A 20,820-nucleotide genomic window follows, 5' to 3' on the forward strand; every position below is an offset into this window, starting at 1 on the left:
CTGCTTCCCTTCCCATGATCGGAATGTACCCCCACCGCCCCCTCCCCGCGATCACCCCCCGCAATCAGACCCCCGTGATCAGACCCCTCCCAAGTCTGACCCGCGATCTCTGGCCCCTCACCTCCCAACCCATATCTGGCCCTCAATTTCTCCCTCGCTCCCTCCGCTCCGCTCCCTGGTTGCGGCCCGGTGCCACAGGCCTACCTGTCCAACGGCCAGCCAGCCTCTCAATTTGGCTGCGGCCGGGGAACTAATTCAACAAATTTAAATCAGGTCCTGCCGGGAAACCCGTAAATATCGGGGCCACTGAGTGAGGCTTCAAGAAGGAAGGTCCGACCCCAAGGACAGATGAGAACTTTCTGGGCTTGGACATTGCGAGAAGGAAATGTTCAGATCTATCAACTGAGCTAAATGTGAAAGAAATTTGCATCTTACCACTTGTTCTTGTTTGATGTCAATCCGTCGAAGTTTGACCTTGAAAAAGATTCATGTCGGGAGAATGAGGCTTTCCTGGCAGGGCTAGTGTAGTAAGCAGTGCGAATCAGGACATGGCTAGAGGAATGGTGCAAGGGGGAGGGATTCAAATTCCTGGGACACTGGAAACGGTTCTGGGGGAGGTGGGACCAGTACAAACCGGACGGTCTGCACCTGGGCAGGGCCGGGACCGCTGTCCAAGGAGGAGTGTTTGCGAGTGCTGTTGGGGAGGGTTGAACTAAAGTGGCAGGGGGTTGGGAACCTGAGCAGGGAGAGAGAGGAAAGCGTAACAGGAAGGGACAGAAGGTATGGAGTAATAGGTAAAGTGTTAAAAAAGGAAAAAGCAGGAACTAAGCGTCACAAAACAGATTTGAAAGTTCTTTATCTGAATGCACGTAGCATTCGTAATAAAATGGACGAGTTAACGGCACAAATAACTACGTATGGGTATGATCTTGTGGCCATTACAGAAACATGGCTGCAGGGTGACAACGACTGGGAATTAAATATGCCAGGGTATTTAACAATCAGGAAGGACAGGCAGGAAGGAAGGGGAGGTGGGGTGGCTATGTTAATAAAGGAAGGAATCACTGTAATACAGAGAAATGATATTGGGACAAAGCATCAAGATAATGAAACAGTTTGGGTGGAGATAAGGAATAATAAGGGAAAAAAAACATTAGTGGGCGTAGTATATAGGCCTCCTAATAGTTGCAACTCTGCTGGAAGAAGTATTAATCAGGAGATAGTCGGGGCATGTAATAAGGGAACAGCCATAATTATGGGGGATTTTAATTATCATATTAACTGGACAAATCAAATTGGGCAGAGCAGCCTTGAGGACGAGTTCATTGAGTGCATCAGGGATGGATTTCTTGAGCAGTATGTAAATGATCCTACAAGGGGGCAGGCAACCTTGGACCTGGTCCTGTGTAATGAGTCAGGATTAATTAATAATGTCCTAGTTAAGGATCCCCTTGGAACGAGCGACCACAACATGGTTGAATTCCATATCCAATTAGAGGGTGAGAAGGTTGATTCTCAAACAAGCGTACTGAGCTTGAATAAAGGAGACTATGATGGTATGAGAGCGGAATTGATTAAAGTGGACTGGGAAAATAGATTAAAGGGTAAGACGGTACATGAGCAGTGGTGTTCATTTAGGGAGTTATTTTACAACTTTCAAAATAAATATATTCCACTGAGGAAAAAAGGGTGTAAAAGAAATGACAGCCACCCGTGGCTAAGTAAAGAAATCAAGGATAGTATCCGACTAAAAACAAGGACATATAAGGTAGCCAAACTTAGTGGGAGGATAGAAGATTGGGAATTCTTCAAAAGACAGCAAAAAGTAACTAAAGGATTGATTAAGAAAGGGAAGTTAGATTATGAAAAGAAATTAGCAAAAAATATAAAAACAGATAGCAAGAGTTTCTATAGTTATATAAAAAGAAAAAGGGTGGCTAAGGCAAACATAGGTCCCTTAGAGGATGAGACCGGGAAATTAATGGTGGGAAACATGGAGATGGCAAAAATGCTGAACAAATATTTTGTTTCAGTCTTTACAGTAGAGGACACTAAGAATATCCCAACACTGGACAAACAGGGGACTCTCGGGGGGGAGGAGCTAAATACGATTAAAATCACTCAAGAGATGGTACTCAGTAAAATAATGGGACTCAAGGCGGATAAATCCCCTGGACCTGATGGCTTCCATCCTAGGGTCTTGAGGGAAGTGGCAGTAGGGATTGTGGATGATTTGGTGATAGTTTTCCAAAATTCCCTGGACTCAGGAGAGGTCCCGGCAGATTGGAAAACTGTTAATGTAACACCGTTATTTAAAAAGGGTAGTAGGCAGAAGGCTGGAAATTATAGGCCAGTTAGCTTAACATCTGTGGTGGGTAAAATTTTGGAGTCTATTATTAAGGAGACAGTAACGGAACATTTAGATAAGCATAATTTAATAGGACAAAGTCAGCATGGCTTTATGAAGGGGAAGTCATGTCTGACAAATTTGCTTGAGTTCTTCGAGGATATAACGTATAGGGTGGATAAAGGGGAACCAGTGGACGTAGTGTATTTAGACTCCCAGAAGGCATTCGACAAGGTGCCACATAAAAGATTATTACTTAAGATAAAAAATCACGGGATTGGGGGTAATATTCTGGCATGGGTGGAGGATTGGTTATCAAACAGGAAGCAGAGAGTTGGGATAAATGGTTCATTTTCGGACTGGCAACCAGTAACCAGTGGTGTTCCACAGGGGTCGGTGCTGGGTCCCCAACTCTTTACAATCTATATTAACGATTTGGAGGAGGGGACCGAGTGCAACATATCAAAATTTGCAGATGATACAAAGATGGGAGGGAAAGTAGAGAGTGAGGAGGACATAAAAAACCTGCAAGGGGATATAGACAGGCTGGGTGAGTGGGCGGAGATTTGGCAGATGCAATATAATATTGGAAAATGTGAGGTTATGCACTTTGGCAGGAAAAATCAGAGAGCAAGTTATTTTCTTAATGGCGAGAGACTGGAAAGTAGTGCAGTACAAAGGGATCTGGGGGTCCTAGTGCAAGAAAATCAAAAAGTTGGTATGCAGGTGCAGCAGGTGATCAAGAAAGCCAACGGAATGTTGGCTTTTATTGCTAGGGGGATAGAATATAAAAACAAGGAGGTATTGCTGCAGTTATATAAGGTATTGGTGAGACCGCACCTGGAATACTGCATACAGTTTTGGTCTCCATACTTAAGAAAAGACATACTTGCTCTCGAGGCAGTACAAAGAAGGTTCACTCGGTTAATCCCGGGGATGAGGGGGCGGACATATGAGGAGAGGTTGAGTAGATTGGGACTCTACTCATTGGAGTTCAGAAGAATGAGAGGCGATCTTATTGAAACATATAAGATTGTGAAGGGTCTTGATCGGGTGGATGCAGTAAGGATGTTCCCAAAGATGGGTGAAACTAGAACTAGGGGGCATAATCTTAGAATAAGGGGCTGGTCTTTCAAAACTGAGATGAGGAGAAACTTCTTCACTCAGAGGGTGGTGGGTCTGTGGAATTTGCTGCCCCAGGAAGCTGTGGAGGCTACATCATTAGATAAATTTAAAACAGAAATAGACAGTTTCCTAGAAGTAAAGGGAATTAGGGGTTATGGGGAGCGGGCAGGAAATTGGACATGAAGCTGAGTTCGGATCGGTCAATGCCCTGTGGGTGGCGGAGAGGGCCCAGGGGCTATGTGGCCGGGTCCTGCTCCGACTTCTTGTGTTCTTTAGATTTGTGGTTGGGATCAGATCAGCCATGATCTTATTGAATGGCGGAGCAGGCTCGAGGGGCCGATTGGCCTACTCCTGCTCCAATTTCTTATGTTCTTATGTTCTTATTATTTATTGTGGTTGTTGGGGATATGGATAGCTCTGGATTAAGAAATGTCACTTACCTCAGTTATAGAATGTTCCCAAATATACTTTAGGGCCAACAAGGCCATAAAACCAAGGCAAACCATTTCCCTAGTCACTTCCACTGTCAAAGCAACGATACAATCACAGTCACATATTTCTGGTTCCTTGATTGATTTTCTCTTAAATTAAAACCTGAATACCATGACCATACTTTGGAGTAAATAGTTACAACAGGTGCAGTGAGCAGCCTTGTTCAGGTCCTGAGCGGCTGGGAGAAGCTAATGGTGGCAATTTTCAACTACCAGCCACTCAGTCCTCTCTTCCAAAACAGGCGGAAGGTGGTTTCAAATCCAGGGTGGTGGGGGGATGCCCAAGGCCTGCTTGATGGAATTTTGAGGAGGGCCTGTAAATGAGCGAGCAGAACATAAAACAAAGAATTTGTATTTCTAAACGCCTTTACATGGCCTCAGGACATCCCATAGCACTTTACAGCCAATGAAGTACTTTCGAGGTGTAGTCACTGTTGTAATGTAGGAAGCACGGCAGCCAATTTGTGCACAGCAAGATCCCACAAACAGCAATATGATGACAACCAGATAATCTGCGCTTTTTTTGAGGTGTTGGTTGAGAGATAAATATTGGGCAGGACACCGGGGAGAACTCCCCTGCTTCTCTTGAGATAGTGGCCATGGGATCTTTTACATCCACCTGAGGAGGCAGACAGGGCTACGGTTTAATATCTCATCCAAAAGAGGGCACCTCTGACAGTGCAGCTCTCCCTCAGTACTGGCACTGGTGTGTTAACCTAGATTAAGTGCTTGAGTCTCTTGGAGTTGGGTTTGAACCCACAATCTTCTGACTCCAAAGATGAGCATGTTACCCACTGAGCCACAGTTGACACCAGCCTCAGACAGAGGGGAAGCTGTTCAAATATGTAAATCGGGGTCTGTCCTTGTTGTAGGACCCTGATTATAATTTTGATGAACAAATGGGCAGAGGATGCACTGTACATGCTCCACCTGTTAGTGCTAGGTGGTGAGCAGCCTAACCAGCGCTCCTTAAGCGGCCTCAAAGGACTCCAAACTTTTCTTTCTTTTCTTTTTGAGGGGCCCGGAGGAGCAGGACTGCTCCTCATGGCTCCACAAAAATAGTGCGACCCGCTGTCGGCCTGTGCTTGCCCTCCTCCAGGATCGATTCTGCCGTCCCACCAAACATAATCTGCCAGCTGGCTCAACATAGGAGCTGGCCGATGTCCTGCCCTCTCTTGTCCGGTGAGCTGCAGCGGAGAGTCCACTTGGTGCCCGAACTCGGAACTAGCTCTGGCCTCCTGTCGCCGGCCTGAGGCGGTCAGCGCAACCGTTCCTGTGGCTTTCACGTCCATTTCGGGCCGAGGTTGAAGATTCCCCAGAAGAGTCAGAAATAGAAAATGTTGGAAATACTGAACAGGTCAGTCAGCATCTGAAAAGAAACGATAGGATGTGACATTTGAGGTGTGCACTCTTCATCGTAAAGGACAGACAGCCGAAACATCATAAACTCTCTCTTTCCTTATCACTTTTCCTTTCTAAGATGCAGAAACACAAGGAAATTGTACGTAATGGAGGTTTGAGAATAGGGCTGTCACTCACTGGGGGTGGAATTGGTCTTGGGCTGGAGTACATCACGGGTGGTGGCACATCGACCGCCCATTTTACACCCCGCCCGATTTCACGATTGCCCAACGTCAATTTCACTCCCACTGGGTTTTGGATGGTTTCAGTTGGAGCCCTGGTTACGGTTAGTCAGGATTCTGGTTGATCCTTGTCCAGTTCCACTTTAGAATGTTACGGTAGGCACCAAAGGATGTTATTATCAGTGTTTCTGGGTCTAGTTAGGAAATTTGTGTTGTTTCTAATGGGCCTGATCAATTGTAAAAGTTAAAATTATGCACAATGCAATGGGAAGCACTCAATTTGTTAAAAAAAACAAAAGTTATTGAAATGGTTGTGAGCTATTTCAGATTGAACCTCTGGAAACACAAGTGCATCCACGTGTGAAGGCTTGGGGAGACCCCTACTGCTGAAGGTCACAGAGGAGCGGAACATTGATAGAGTGGGAGACCCTGTGGTGAATGAATGGACAGCTAGGAGTCCGTAGGGTCATATTTCTGATGGGAAAGCAAGGATTCCACTTTGCTCAATGTCCAGCTGTGGTAACACCCTAATTTTAAGACATTCTTTCAATCTAAAAAAGTGACTATCTGGCCCGATTCTGGGAGTTCAGGGCTACCTTCTCTGGACTTGTGCACATTCCCAGGACAAGTATAACGAGGTCCATTGGAATTCTCAGGGCATGCTTCAGGAGCCGGGATCAGCCGGAAGGATCCCTACGATAGAGTCCAGCCGGGGTCTCAGGCCTCATGGTGGTGTGCTGCATGCTGCGTCCTCACGGAGGAGGCAGAAGAGGAAGACACCCAATATGAGCAGGGAATTGAGGCAGCTGAGAGTAGCAGTATGATGAGGATACTGAGGCTAACCCATTGCTGGCTACAAGATCTATTGCTGCCAATCCGATATGGGCGATCTTCTCTTGACAACTGCTGTATGAACAGCCCTGTCTACATCCTGCCCCTTCCCATCACAAATATGCCAGCACCTGCTGATTGTTCTCTGTTCGCATCAAGTCCCACAGCTCCCATTCACACCACCTCCTCCGACCCACTTCCAAGCTTTGACAAAAACAGTGTCCGTGACTTAGTTTTTTTAACCCATACTGTGTTTCTTTGTCTACTCCTTCTTCTCCCCAGGATCTCCAAAGCTTCCTTGATGGGAATCGGGTGAGTTACCAACAGTGCCAGTCTGTCTCTGCTGTTATGGGTTGTTTTCTCTTTTATGACGACAGTCAGACTCCCCTCTGGTTGCCGCAGAATACAGTGAAATCCAGGTGTCAGCACATGAGTCACAAACGAGGTGACGATGGACGCTTAAAACAAGCAGTTTGGTAGCTGGTGAGGTCCATTTAGTGGGGTCCATTCATAATAAGTGAAGGAACACTCGCGGGTGGGAATTGGAGGTGTAAAGGGCCCTGTGGAACTTTCTGGACTTTAATGACCATAATAACTTTTGCTCCCTCATGTGGTTACTTGCAAATAAGGTGGAGGAGGCACATCCTTTTAAAATTTCCCAGCAACCTTCTCCGCAGCTCTTTAAGGGCTGCTGATTGGCATATTCCCACCACCCCTTCCTCTGTTTCCCAGAAACAGGCCCAATATGGGCCAGGAGCTGGCTAAAATGAAGCTGACCTGAAAGGTGTTACCATGCATCAGAAATGAGCTGTCTTTCTCTTGTTATGAGGGATGACACAGACTGAGTTAAACACTGGAGGGAAGTTATGTTCTCGTTTTGATGTTTTTAAACCTGACTCAATTGTTAATTTTAAATCTATAATTGATAGATTTTTGTTAACCAAAGGTATTAAGGGATATGGGGCTAAGACGGGTTTATGGAGTTAGGTCACAGATCAGCCATGATCTCATTGAATACCGGAACAGGCCCGAGGGGTTAAATAGCCTAGTCTTGTTCCTATGTTCCTATGACTCAGAAATATCAGTTTTGAGAAAGAAACTTCGTAATGCTGGATCAGCAAATTGGAAGCAATATCATGTGGGAGAGAAAGTATTTTGTCTCGATCTCCATTGAAATGTGAAAAAATGGAGTGTCGGCGTTATTGAACAGAAGATTGGAGCTGTTATGGTTTTAGTTTTCGTGGATGGTTTGCTGTGGAAGGGTAAAGATCAATTAAGAGAGCCGGATCGATCGTCTGCTTCTGTCGTGAGTGATGTATTGACCCAATGTCAAACCTCCTCCAAGATATCCACAAAAGTCAAGGAAACCTCCAAATCATTTGGATTTGTAGATAGTTATGGGTGCAGTGATTTTCATTATGGTTCTAGTGTTGGCTGGACCCATCTTTCCTGTGTATTACCGGGAGAGGGCTTTGGTTTAACTTTTTATTACTTTATTATATGACGTAGTTGCCGCTAACCAGGCTTATCCTTGGAGATGGCTGCGATCACCTTGAAATTCTGGTGGTGGGGTGGTGATATGTGTGGGTCTCGCATATTGTTAATTGAACACTAGAGGGTCCCCTGCTGGGAATAATTACACTGCAGTAATTGCACTCCAGGGTCTCCTCTTATGTTGAATCTTACATCGAGAGAGAATGTCCCAGAGGCTCTGAAATTAAAGTACAATTACATCAGCTCGGAATTTGTGCTGAGTGGTGAATGAACAGTGCCCGCAGCTGATTAGATTTTCACTCACACACAAACTATCTGAGCGTGAAGTTGCTGCAATGGTGAGCAGCAGAAAGTGCAGTGTCCTCTCCCGGGAATCTGTCAGCTATGTGAGCGGAGAAAGGATCTCTCTCTCCCCTCAACCAACTAGCTTGAAGCATCCTTGACAAGCCGTGCACACACAGAACCAGGAAATGCAAGCTACAACAGTAAATTCAATGTAAAATCAGTTAAAGAAAGCAAAATAAAGAGAGGGTAAGAAATATCGAATTAAAAGACAGAGATAAAAGAGACAGAAAGAAAAAGTAACAAAATTAAATTTTTTTGTTGTTTAAATGTCCAACAACAATTAAAATCGGAAAGAATGAGACTCCATATTTTTAAAAGTTAATTTTCAGTGCCAGAGAGGCAGTCATTAAGACTTACTGTTAAAAGTTAGCTTTAAAAACACTAGCATACCTCTTTCAGTGTAGATTAGTTTGTTTCCAGCTGGGCAGTGCAGCAACTTCACACTGGTCCATTCATTTCATGGGATGTGGGCGTCGCTGGCGAGGCCGGCATTTATTGCCCATCCCTAATTGCCCTTGAGAAGGTGGTGGTGAGCCGCCTTCTTAAACTGCTGCAGTCTGTGTGGTGACGGTTCTCCCACAGTGCTGTTAGGAAGGAAGTTCCAGGATTTTGACCCAGCGACGATGAAGGAACGGCCGATATATTTCCAAGTCGGGATGGTGTGTGACTTGGAGGGGAACGTGCAAGTGGTGTTGTTCCCATGCGCCTGCTGCCCTTGTCCTTCTAGGTGGTAGAGGTCGCGGGTTTGGGAGGTGCTGTAGAAGAAGCCTTGGCGAGTTGCTGCATGCATCCTGTGGATGGTACACACTGCAGCCACAGTGCGTCGGTGGTGAAGGGAGTGAATGTTTAGGGTGGTGGATGGGGTACCAATCAAGCGGGCTGCTTTGTCCTGGATGGTGTCGAGCTTCTTGAGCGTTGATGGAGCTGCACTCATCCAGGCAAGTGGAGAGTATTCCATCACACTCCTGACTTGTGCCTTGTAGATGGTGGAAAGGCTTTGGGGAGTCAGGAGGTGAGTCACTTGCCGCAGAATATCCAGCCTCTGACCTGCTCTTGTAGCCACTGTATTTATATGGCTGGTCCAGTTAAGTTTCTGGTTAATGGTAACCCCCAGGATGTTGATGATGGGGGATTCGGCGATGGTAATGCCGTTGAATGTCAAGGGGAGGTGGTTAGACTCTCTCTTGTTGGACATGGTCATGGCCTGGCACTTGTCCGGTGCGAATGTTACTTGCCACTTATGAGCCCAAGCCTGGATGTTGTCCAGGTCTTGCTGCATGTGGGCACGGACTGCTTCATTATTTGAGGGGTTGCGGATGGAACTGAACACTGTGCCTGGGTGAGTGCAGTTGCAACAACACTCAAGAAGCTCAACACCATCCAGGAAAAAGCAGCCCACTTGATTGGCACCCCATCCACCACCCTAAACATTCACTCCCTTCACCACCGGTGCACAGTGGCTGCAGTGTGTACCATCCACAGAATGCACTGCAGCAACTCGCCAAGTCTTCTTCGACAGCACCTCCCAAACCGCAACCTCTACCACCTAGAAGGTCAAGGGCAGCAAGCACATGGGAGCAACACCACCTGCACGTTCCCCTCCAATTCACACCATCCCAACTTGGAAATATATCGCCGTTCCTTCATCGTCGCTGGGTCAAAATCCTGGAACTCCCTTCCTAACAGCACTGTGGGAGAACCGTCACCACACGGACTGCAGCGGTTCAAGAAGGCAGCTCACCACCACCTTCTCAAGGGCAATTAGGGATGGTCAATAAATGCTGGCCTTGCCAGCAATTCCCACATCCCATGAACAAATTAAAAAAGAGGATGGTCAGGCCGGTCAGGATGGTCAGGCCGGTCAGGATGGTCAGGATGGTCAGGCCAGTCAGGATGGTCAGGATGGTAAGGCCAGTCAGGCCGGTCAGGATGGTCAGGATGGTCAGGCCGGTCAGGATGGTCAGGCCGGTCAGGATGGTCAGGATGGTCAGGCCGGTCAGGATGGTCAGGATGGTCAGGATGGTCAGGCTGGTCAGGATGTCAGGATGGTCAGGTGGTCAGGCTGATCCACAGGTGAACTCTGCTTCCTGGGCAGTGCCCTCACCCACATTTACAGCAAAGCACATCTACCTGGATTTGCAAAATCACCTCTGCCTGCAGATGCTCCAAATCACTCGGGAGGCAGTGGTGGACTTGTGCCATCTACTGCAAGGAGAGCCACTGCTATCGCACACCATAGGGCTGACAGTGTTGTTTGCAGGAACGGTCAGCTGCAGCCTGAGGTTGTCCACCACTGGCCAGTCACGCAGCAAAGCCTTGTTATGGGGAAAGTTCCTGGAAAGGGCAAAAGAGTAACTAGGGAGAGAGTAGGGCCTCTTAAGGATCAACAAGGTCATCTATGTGCGGAACCACAAGAGATGGGTGAGATCCTAAATGAATATTTCACATCGGTATTTACGGTTGAGAAAGGCATGGAAGTTAGGGAACTTGGGGAAATAAACAGTGATGTCTTGAGGAGTGTACATATTACAGAGAGGGAGGTGCTGGAAGTCTTAACGCGCATCAAGGTAGATAAATCTCCGGGACCTGATGAAATGTATCCCAGGACGTTATGGGAGGTTAGGGAGGAAATTGCGGGTCCCCTCGCAGAGATATTTCAATCATCAACAGCTACAGGTGAGGTGCCTGAAGATTGGAGGATAGCAAATGTTGTGCCTTTGTTTAAGAAGGGCGGCAGGGAAAAGCCTGGGAACTACAGACCGGTGAGCCTGACACCTGTAGTGGGTAAGTTGTTAGAGGGTATTCTGAGAGACAGGATCTACAGGCATTTGGAGAGGCAGGGACTGATTAGGAACAGTCAGCATGGTTTTGTGAGAGGAAAATCATGTCTCACGAATTTGATTGAGTTTTTTGAAGGGGTAACCAAGAAGATAGATGAGGGCTGTGCAGTAGACGTGGTCTACATGGACTTTAGCAAAGCCTTTGACAAGGTAGGTTGTTACATAAGGTTACATGGTAGGTTGTTACATAAGGTTAAATCTCACGGGATCCAAGGTGAGGTAGCCAATTGGATACAAAATTGGATTGACGACAGAAGACAGAGGGTGGTTGTAGAGGGTTGTGTTTCAAACTGGAGGCCTGTGTCCAGCGGTGTGCCTCAGGGATCGGTGCTGGGTCCGCTGTTATTTGTTATTTATATTAATGATTTGGATGAGAATTTAGGAGGCATGGTTAGTAAGTTTGAAGATGACACCAAGATTGGTGGCATTGTGAACAGTGAAGAAGGTTATCTAGGATTGCAACGGGATCTTGATAAATTGGGCCAGTGGGCCGATGAATGGCAGATGGAGTTTAATTTAGATAAATGTGAGGTGATGCATTTTGGTAGATCGAATCGGGCGTTGGGGAGAGTTATAGAACAAAGAGATCTAGGAGTACAGGTTCATAGCTCCTTGAAAGTGGAGTCACAGGTGGATAGGGTGGTGAAGAAGGCATTCAGCATGCTTGGTTTCATTGGTCAGAACATTGAATACAGGAGTTGGGATGTCTTGTTGAAGTCGTTCAAGACATTAGTAAGGCCACACTTGGAATACTGTGTACAGTTCTGGTCACCCTATTATAGAAAGGATATTATTAAACTAGAAAGAGTGCAGAAAAGATTTACTAGGATGCTACCGGGACTTGATGGTTTGACTTATAGGGAGAGGTTGGATAGACTGAGACTTTTTTCCCTGGAGAGTAGGAGGTTTAGGGGTGATCTTATAGAAGTCTATAAAATAATGAGGGGCATAGATAAGGTAAATAGTCAAAATCTTTTCCCAAAGGTAGGGGAGTTTATAACGAGGGAGCATAGATTTAAGGTGAGAGGGGAGAGATACAAAAGGGTCCAGAGGGGCAATTTTTTCACTCAAAGGGTGGTGAGCGTCTGGAACGAGATGCCAGAGGCAGTAGTAGAGGCGGGTACAATTTTGTCTTTTAAAAAGCATTTGGACAGTTACATGGGTAAGATGGGTATAGAGGGATATGGGCCAAGTGCAGGCAATTGGGACTAGCTTAGTGGTATAAACTGGGCGACATGGACATGTTGGGCCGAAGGGCCTGTTTCCATGTTGTAAACTTCTATGATTCTATTCTATGAAATGGCAAACAGGACCCTTCCATATTAGAGCCAGGCCATTCAGGAGTGAAATCAGGAAGCACTTCTCCAATTAGGGGGTATTAAAATCTGGAACTCCCAGAAAGGTTATGAATGCTGCGGATCAACTGAAGCTTTTAAGACTGAGGCTGATAGATTTTTGTTGGGTAAGGGCATTGAGGGATATGGAGAAAAGGAGGGTAAATGGAATTAAGATGGAGATCAGCCATGCTCTAATTGAATGGCGGAACAGACTCGAGGGGCTCCTGTTCCTTTGTTCCTCACCAGCACCACATCCACTTCACCAGCCAGTCAAAAGGGGGGGTGGGGGTCGAGTGTGTCAATCTGAGCCAAAATCTAGGCCAAAGATTTCGGCCTAGAAGCTTGCTCGTGTGGCACCCGTTTTTCAGGCTGCCCGTTTTCTGGGCGCTAAATGGCCCAATATGGCATACGGCATGCACGTACTCAGTCTGCGCTGGGAGTTCACCACAGGCCATTTTGGTTAGGGCGCCTGAAACTGCCGATAGGCCTGTTCCCTGTGCAAATCGGGGGCCTAAAGCTTATATCAGGCCCCTTTCGGAAACTGGTTGGTGTCTGAGGACAGCCTGAGCCAGGCAAGCTCCAGTCGGTTTGCTCAGGTGCACAAACCAGGGACCACTGGAGACTGGCTCCAAAATCAGGCGATTAATAAATGTTAGACTTCCCTGAATGTGGAGCCAGGATCAGGAGGAGTGCTCCACCTGACACAACATTAAAACTGCGGGCTTCTGTTGGCCTCCACTCCACCTTCTGATTGCTTCCACCCCCCCACCTCCGACCCCTTTCCAGAATTACCAACTGCCCTCGGCCAGCGTCCCAGCTGCCAATCTCGCTCCACCCCGCCACCTCCCTCTTCTGCGACCAGCGAGCTGCCTCCAGGCCCACGACAGGTGCCCGCAGCTCACCAGTACAATACTGATGAGGCCGGTGGACCAATTTCCCATGGTGCTGCCACTGGCCTCTTTAAGAGCATGCAATGTGTGCTGGACCCTATGGGCCCCAACTGGGGCCCCATCCAATCTCTAGGCCTTGGTTTCCCATCTCCACGTTTAGTGCCCCAGTCTCTGAGCTTTGTTCGAGGTACCAACATTATCTTTGAGTGATCACAGTCCGTTAATTTTACAATTTTGTCAGCAGTCCTCTGGCATGCTGCCAGCACCAGGCCCAATGGGGGCTGTGAGGTCACATCATTATGTAAATGAAGCTCGCTCTCCGCACCCCCCCCCCAAATAAATCAGGCGGGGTCAGCATACTAAGGCGGGGTTTCCACCACACTTCCGGTGAAGTAATGCAGGCGGAGGGGGAGCAGCTCTGAGGAAGTTTCCGGACTAAACCGGAGGGCACCAATGACGCAATGCCCGACTAATGCCCCATCAGATGGGAAAAGCTACGCTGCTGTCTCTCTAAGATTTCTCAAACAGTGACTCTCTTGTGGAACTGAAAAGAATGTGAAGGGTGAATTGTGACGACTCTTTAGCTCTCGGACTCTGCCTCTCTGACTGAAGGCCTTTGCACCGTCTGAGTCCAGGAGGTGGCACTGTTGACTGGTCGATCCACTGTTTGAATTTGGAGTTTCTCTCTCACCGACTGCACTCAAAACAATGTCTTCTCTAAAATATAACGAGAATGGTCGATTTGACAAATGATCTCCCCTTACTGGAAACTTAGAGATACAATTTGTGTGGTTCAAATCCTGGGAGGTTCTTACACAAAGAAATCAGTGTGACACCTTGGTCCAAAAGATCTGCATTTGACGAATGATTCTTGTAATTAGACAGGAACACGATATGCTGAACAGATGGTGCACTGCATAAAACAGGCTGAGAACACCCAAAACACGCAGTCTGGTTCCACAGTGTTATCTGTTGATTGTACACAATGGTGCAACTCCCACATAGCAGCCCAGCTCTTTCATTTTTGCAGAGTATTTTCATCAAAATAACTACAAATTATGATTATCATATGAATTTATATCACTCTTTTTTTAATGTTCCAGTTTAAACACTGAGGTAGGGCCACACTGGGGTAAGGTGTACGTCAGAACCATTCTGCGGAGATCACTTTGGAGACATCATATGGCCAAAAATAGGGAGTTGATTTACAGAATCATAGAATCATAGAAATTTACGGCACGGAAGGAGGCCATTCGTGTCCATGTCAGCCGAAAAAGAGCGATCCAGCCTAATCCCACTTTCCAGTTCTTGGTCCGTAGCCCTGTGGGTTACAGCATTTCAGGTGCACATCCAGGTACTTTTTAAATAAGTTGAGTGTTTCTGCCTCTCCCACCCTTTCAGGCAGTGAGTTCCAGACCCCACCACCCTCTGGGTGATAAAATTTCTCCTCAGCTCCCCTCTAATCCTTCTACCAATCACTTTAAATCTATGCCCCCTGGTTATTGACCTCACTGCTAAGGGAAATAGGTCCTTCCTATCCACTCTATCTAGGCCCCTCATCATTTTGTACACCTCAATTAAATCTCCCCTCAGCCTCCTTTGTTCCAAAGAAAACAATCCCAGCCTATCCAATCTTTCCTCATAGCTAAAATTCTCCAGTCCTGGCAACATCCTTGTAAATCTCCTCTGTACCCTCTCTAATGCAATCACACCTTTCCTGCAATGTGGTGACCAGAACTGTATACAGTACTCAAGCTGTGGCCTAATTAATGTTTTATACAGTTCTAGCACAACCTCCCTGCTCTTAGCAGTCCTCCAATCCTCTGGCACCATGCCTGTATTCAGGGAGGATTTGAAGATGATGGTCAGAGACTCTGCTATTTCCTCTCTTGCTTCTTTTAACAGCCTGGGATACATTACATCCGGGCCTGGCGATTTATCCACTTTCAAAGATGCTAAACCCCTTAATACTTCCTCTCTCACTATGTTTCTTCCATCCAATATTTCACACTCCTCCTCCTTAACTACAATCTCTGCATCGTCCCCCTCTTTTATGAAGACAGACGCAAAGCGTTCATTAAGAACCATACCACCATCTTCTGCCATAGGTCATCTTTTCGGTCTCTAATTGGCCCTATTCTTTCCTTAGTTATCCTCTTGCTCTTTATGTATTTATAAAACATCTTTGGGTTTTCCCTGATTTTACTTGCCAATATTTTTTCATGCCCTCTCTTTGCTTTCCTAATTTCCTTTTTAATTTCACCCCTGCACTTTCTATACTCCTCGAGGCTTTCTGCAGTATTGAGCTCTCGGTGTCTGACATCAGTTTCCCTTTTTTGCCTTATCTTACCCTGATTGCTCCTTGACATCCAGGATGCTCTTGATTTTGGAGTCCCACCCTTTTTCTTTGTGGGAACATATTTACTCTGAGCCCTCACAATCTCCCCCTTGAATGTTTCTCACTGCTCTGACACTGATTTACCTTCAGGTAGCTGTTTCCTGTCCACTTTTGCGAAATCACTTCTCAGCTTAGTAAAATTGGCCTTTCCCCAATTGAGAACTTTTGCTCCTGTTCTATCTCTGTCCTTTTCCATAACTATGCTAAATCTAACTGTATTATGATCACTACCACCAAAATTATACTCCTTCCACCTGCCCAGCTTCATTCCCTAAAACTAAGTCCCCTCTCTCGTTGGCTTGCTACGTACTGGCTAAAAAAGAGTTCTCCTGAATGCATTTTAAGAATACTGTGCCCTCTATACCTTTTACACTAATTCTATCCCAATTAAGAAGGGTAGTTGAAATCCCTACTATTTTTGCATTTCTCAGAAATGTGCCTACATATTTGCCCCTCTATCTCCCTCTGACTTTTTGGGGGTCGATAGTACACTCCCAGCAGTGTGATTGCCCCTTTTTTTGTTCTTTGGCTCAACCCATGTGGCCTCATTTGATGATCCTTCTGACATATCATCCCTCCTCACAGCTGTAATTGTTTCTTTAACCAATATTGCCACCCCCCTCTTTTTTTATCCCTCTCTCTATCTGTAACCAGGAACGTAGAGCTGCTATTCCTGCCCTTCTTTTAACCATGTTTCAGTAATAGCTAAATATCGGACTTCCACGTGTCTATCTTTGCCCTCAGTTCATCTGCCTTATTCACTGGACTCCTTGCATTGAGGTATATACCATTAAGCACTGCCAAACTCCTTCGTTTTCTATTTTCTAGCCTTCCAAACTTGCTGACTAATCTTCTGCCTTCCATTCCCAGTTCTGTTTCTCTCCCTTCTGAATCTACGCTCAGGTTCCCATCCCCGCCAAGCTAATTTAAACCCTCCCCAACAGCACGAGCAAACCTCCCCACGAGGATATTGGTCCAGGCCCTGTTGAGGTGCAACCCATCCGCTTGTAGAGGTCCCACCTCCCCCTGAACCGGTCCCAATGCCCCAGGAACCTAAAGCCCTCCCTCCTGCACCAGCTCTCCAGCCACACATTCATCTGCTCTATCCTCCTATTTCTATACTCGCTAGCGCATGGCACCGGGAGTAATCTGGAGATTACTATCTTTGAGTTCCTGCTTATTAATCTCTTTTCTAGCTCCTTAAAATCCGCCTGCAGGACCTCATCCCTCTTCCTACCTATGTCATTGGTACCGATATGCACCGCAACCTCTGGCTGTTCACCCTCCCCCTCCAGAATGTTCTGCAGATAAACCAAGACGTGGAGCTGAAACTTGTAGATCAGGATGAGAAAATTATGAGCCCTATCAGGGAGTAGTGGTTAACTGATACCAAGTTATAGGAGGAGGAGACTGAGGGAGGTGAGGAGTACCAGAGTTTAGAGATTTTGGATAGATTGAGTTTGAGTGGGATGTGATGCAATGAGTCTCGATTACTACCCAGTGATGATATGGGGTCAAGGAAGAGTGCGCAAGGCATGAATTTAGAGCTTAGCAGGAACAAGAGAGGAAAGTTTAGCGGAGCACTGGCCATAGAATAGGGAGACAAGAAAGGTGAGAGCGAGAGATTGGTGGCTGGAACTAGGAAGGGGATTACCCAGTTGATGGTACATGTCTGGCCTGTCCCGGGGTTCAGGAAGTGCTAGATCAGATTCTCAAATATGAGACCAATAATATTGCCTGGGAGGGCCTTGGTATTTACAGAGCAGCAGAGGCCAAACTGTGTCCCACAAGGCACAAGCAGTGTTGCTTTTTGAGGGCTCTAGTCAGTGCACAAACACACTGGAATACCAGAAAGACCATGATCAGCCATTACAAAACAGATGCCCTGCCTTCTAGTTTAAACCTATAATATATTTTAAATTGCAGCAATTGCAATATGAAGTAAGTAATTTTGGCCTGAATGGACCATTTTATCCGGCCGGGAGGTTGGGGGAGTTGCTGCAATGTACACTTGGGTCTTGAGCTCTACAGTTTGGCAAAGGTCTGAACAGGAAGTGATGAGACTGCTGCCCCCACGAGTACAAACCTGCAGAGCAACCGACCCCCGCAACAGAAAGGAAAGAAGGGATTGTTCCCTTAGATTGGAAGGCAGCTCATGTAGTTCCGATTTTCAAAAAAGGGGACAAATCAGAGCCAGGAAATTATCGGCCTATCAGCCTGACTCCATCATAGGGAAGAAGGAATGTTAAGAGATGATCTTTATGATCACTGAGAAAGAGAAAGGGCCATTAGAGATACTCAACGCAGGCTCCAGAAAAGAAGGTCGTGTCTTACAAACTTGATTGAGTTTTTTGAAGAAGTTACTAGGGTCGTGGACTTACAGAGAGCCTTTGATAAGGTACCTCACACTAGGTTACTTCACACAATAGTGGTATCAATGGGAATTTGATACTTTGGATTAGGCATTGGCTCCAATCCCGAGGGAAAAAGCTGTAGTCAACGGCTGTGGATCAGCCAGGAGACTGGTTACTAGTGGTGTCCACAGGGAATGGTGTTAGGCCCATTGCTGTTCACTGTTTTCATTGATGACCTGGACAATGGATTTGGGATATGGCCAGTAAGTTTGGAGAGGATATTAAAATTTGTGTAAAGGTTAAGACTGTAGGGGAGAGCACACTAATACAAAGAGATTCAGATGCGCTAGGGGAATGGACCAGACAATGGCAAATGGCATTTAACCTAGATAAATGCAGTGTGATGCATGTAGATAGGACTAACACAGAATATAATTATCATTTACAGGGAATAACACTGAAAGCAGTTGAGAGAGAAAAGGATCCAGATGGTATTGTGCACAGATCACTGAATGTTCACAATCAGCGCAGATAAGCTGTCGCCAAACCAAACAGGGTATAAGGTTGTATTAATAGAATCATTCAGTACATAAGAACAAAAGAAATAGGAGCAGGAGTAGGCCATACGGCCCCTTGAGCTGCCATTCAATAAGATCATGGCTGATCTTCAACCTCAACTCCACTTTCCTGCCCAATCCCCATATCCCTTCATTCCCCGAGAGTCCAAAAATCTATTAGTCTCTGTCTTGAATATATTAAACGACTGACCATCCAGAGCCCTCTAGGGTAGAGAATTCCAAAGATTCACAAGAAATTCCTCCTCATCTCAGTCCTAATTGGCCGGCCCCTTATCCTGAGACTATGCCCCTAGTTCTAGACTCTCCAGCCAGGGGTAACAACCTCTCAGCATCTACCCTGTCAAGAACCCTCAGAATCTTATATGTTTCAATGAGATCACATCTCATTTTTCTAAACGCCAGAGATTGTAGGCCCATTTTACTAAATCTCTCCTCATTGGACAACCCTCTCATCCCAGGAATGAATTCAGTGAACCTTATTTGCACTGCCTCTAAGGCAAGTATATCCTTCCTTAGGTAAGGAGACTAAAACTGTACACAGTACTCCAGGTGTGGTCTCGCCAAAGCCCTGTACAATTGCAGCAAGACTTCCTTACTGTTTTACTCCAACTCCCTTGCAATAAAGGCCAACATAACATTTGCCTTCCTTATTGCTTGATTTACCTGCATGTTAACTTTCTGCGTTTTGTGTACAAGGACATCCACATCCCTCTGAACACCAACATTTAATAGTTTCTCACCATTTAAAAAATATTGTTTTTCTATTCTTCCTACCAAAGTGAATAACCTCACATTTCCCCACATTATACTCCATCTGCCATCTTCTTGCCCACTCACTTAACCTGTCTATATCCCTTTGCAGACTCTTTGGGCTCGATATTAGCACCCGCTATCGGGTGCGTTCCTGGCGGGGGAATCCCGGAGCGGGTCGGGAGCCCGGCTCCAACCCACCCACTTCCGGGTTCCCCACAGACACGCAGCCCCCGCATGTGGGACTCCCGCAGGCAATTAAAGCCGGCCGGGTGCCACTTAACAGTATTTATTCTGGTATTTCAGGTCATTAACAGACCTGATTAAGGAGATATTTCAGGAGGGTTGGGATTTTACAAACAACTGGGACTGTTTCCCATACCGGGGTAAACGCTCCCAGTTGAAATGGACGTGTTGCAGCCATCAGCCTGTGGCAGCTGCAAAGGTCCATTTGACAGTTGGGGGGGAGGAGACCCTCACTCATTGCAGGAGGCCACTCTGTCACTTGGGACAAAGTTTGGCCTCCACCACCCTCCTCCTGACGGTCAAATTCACCAACTTGCACACTTACCCCGGGGTCCAGACACATGTACCTACCTTGCGGACCCCCTCAGATGTATATCTTCCGGATGGGGGCCGCCGTAGCTGCAGTCATGACCTCCTCGGAGGGCGAACAGCATCACCAGCCTCGCCGGCCACGCCGTCCACCTCTGACACGTGGAGCCCCACAACACAGTGCTGTGACACATCCACCTGTACAGCAGGAGGGAGGGCAGAGGCAGAGAGAGATGCGTCGCAGAGGGCACTACCCTCGCCACAGGGTCCACAGACCGAGGCTTAGCTTCCTGGAACTCTCTGAGCAGCAGTGCACACGGAGGCTCAGAGTCACTCGGCATGTAGTCGTGGACATCTGCAGCCTCCTTCATGCCGAGCTGCTCCCGGTTGGCCTGAGCACCATCTTCTTACCTGTCACTGTCAAAGTCACCACTGCCCTCAACAACTTCTCCTCCGCATCCTTCCAGGCTGCCACCAGGGACATCGCTGACGTCTCTCAGTAGTCTGCACAAAAGAGCCCTGCAAATACACCTACACCCACTCTGCAGTGACACAATGGGTGGCATCAGGTGTGGGTCTTCATTGTGATCCTCAGGAAAGGGCATTATTGCACAAACAAGACAAGATTCGCAAAGACGTGGCAGTAGTGGTGCCAATATAATATGTGATGTGAGTTGGTCAGAAATTCAATATAAGTAAAAACCATGACAAACCCTCAAACACCCTTGTGCATCCCCTTCATGCTCACAACACGTTTGCCTTACGCTGCCTACTGCACATATGTGATGCATGCCCTGTGGCTGCAGCACAGGTAGTGGCAGGTTGAGTGAGGCTGACTGTGAAAGAGATGCACGAGAGGGTGAGTATGAGATAGAGCCATGAGATTGTATGAGGATTGGGTT

This window comes from Heptranchias perlo, chromosome 33, assembly GCF_035084215.1.
Source record: "Heptranchias perlo isolate sHepPer1 chromosome 33, sHepPer1.hap1, whole genome shotgun sequence".
Lineage (NCBI taxonomy): Eukaryota > Metazoa > Chordata > Chondrichthyes > Hexanchiformes > Hexanchidae > Heptranchias > Heptranchias perlo.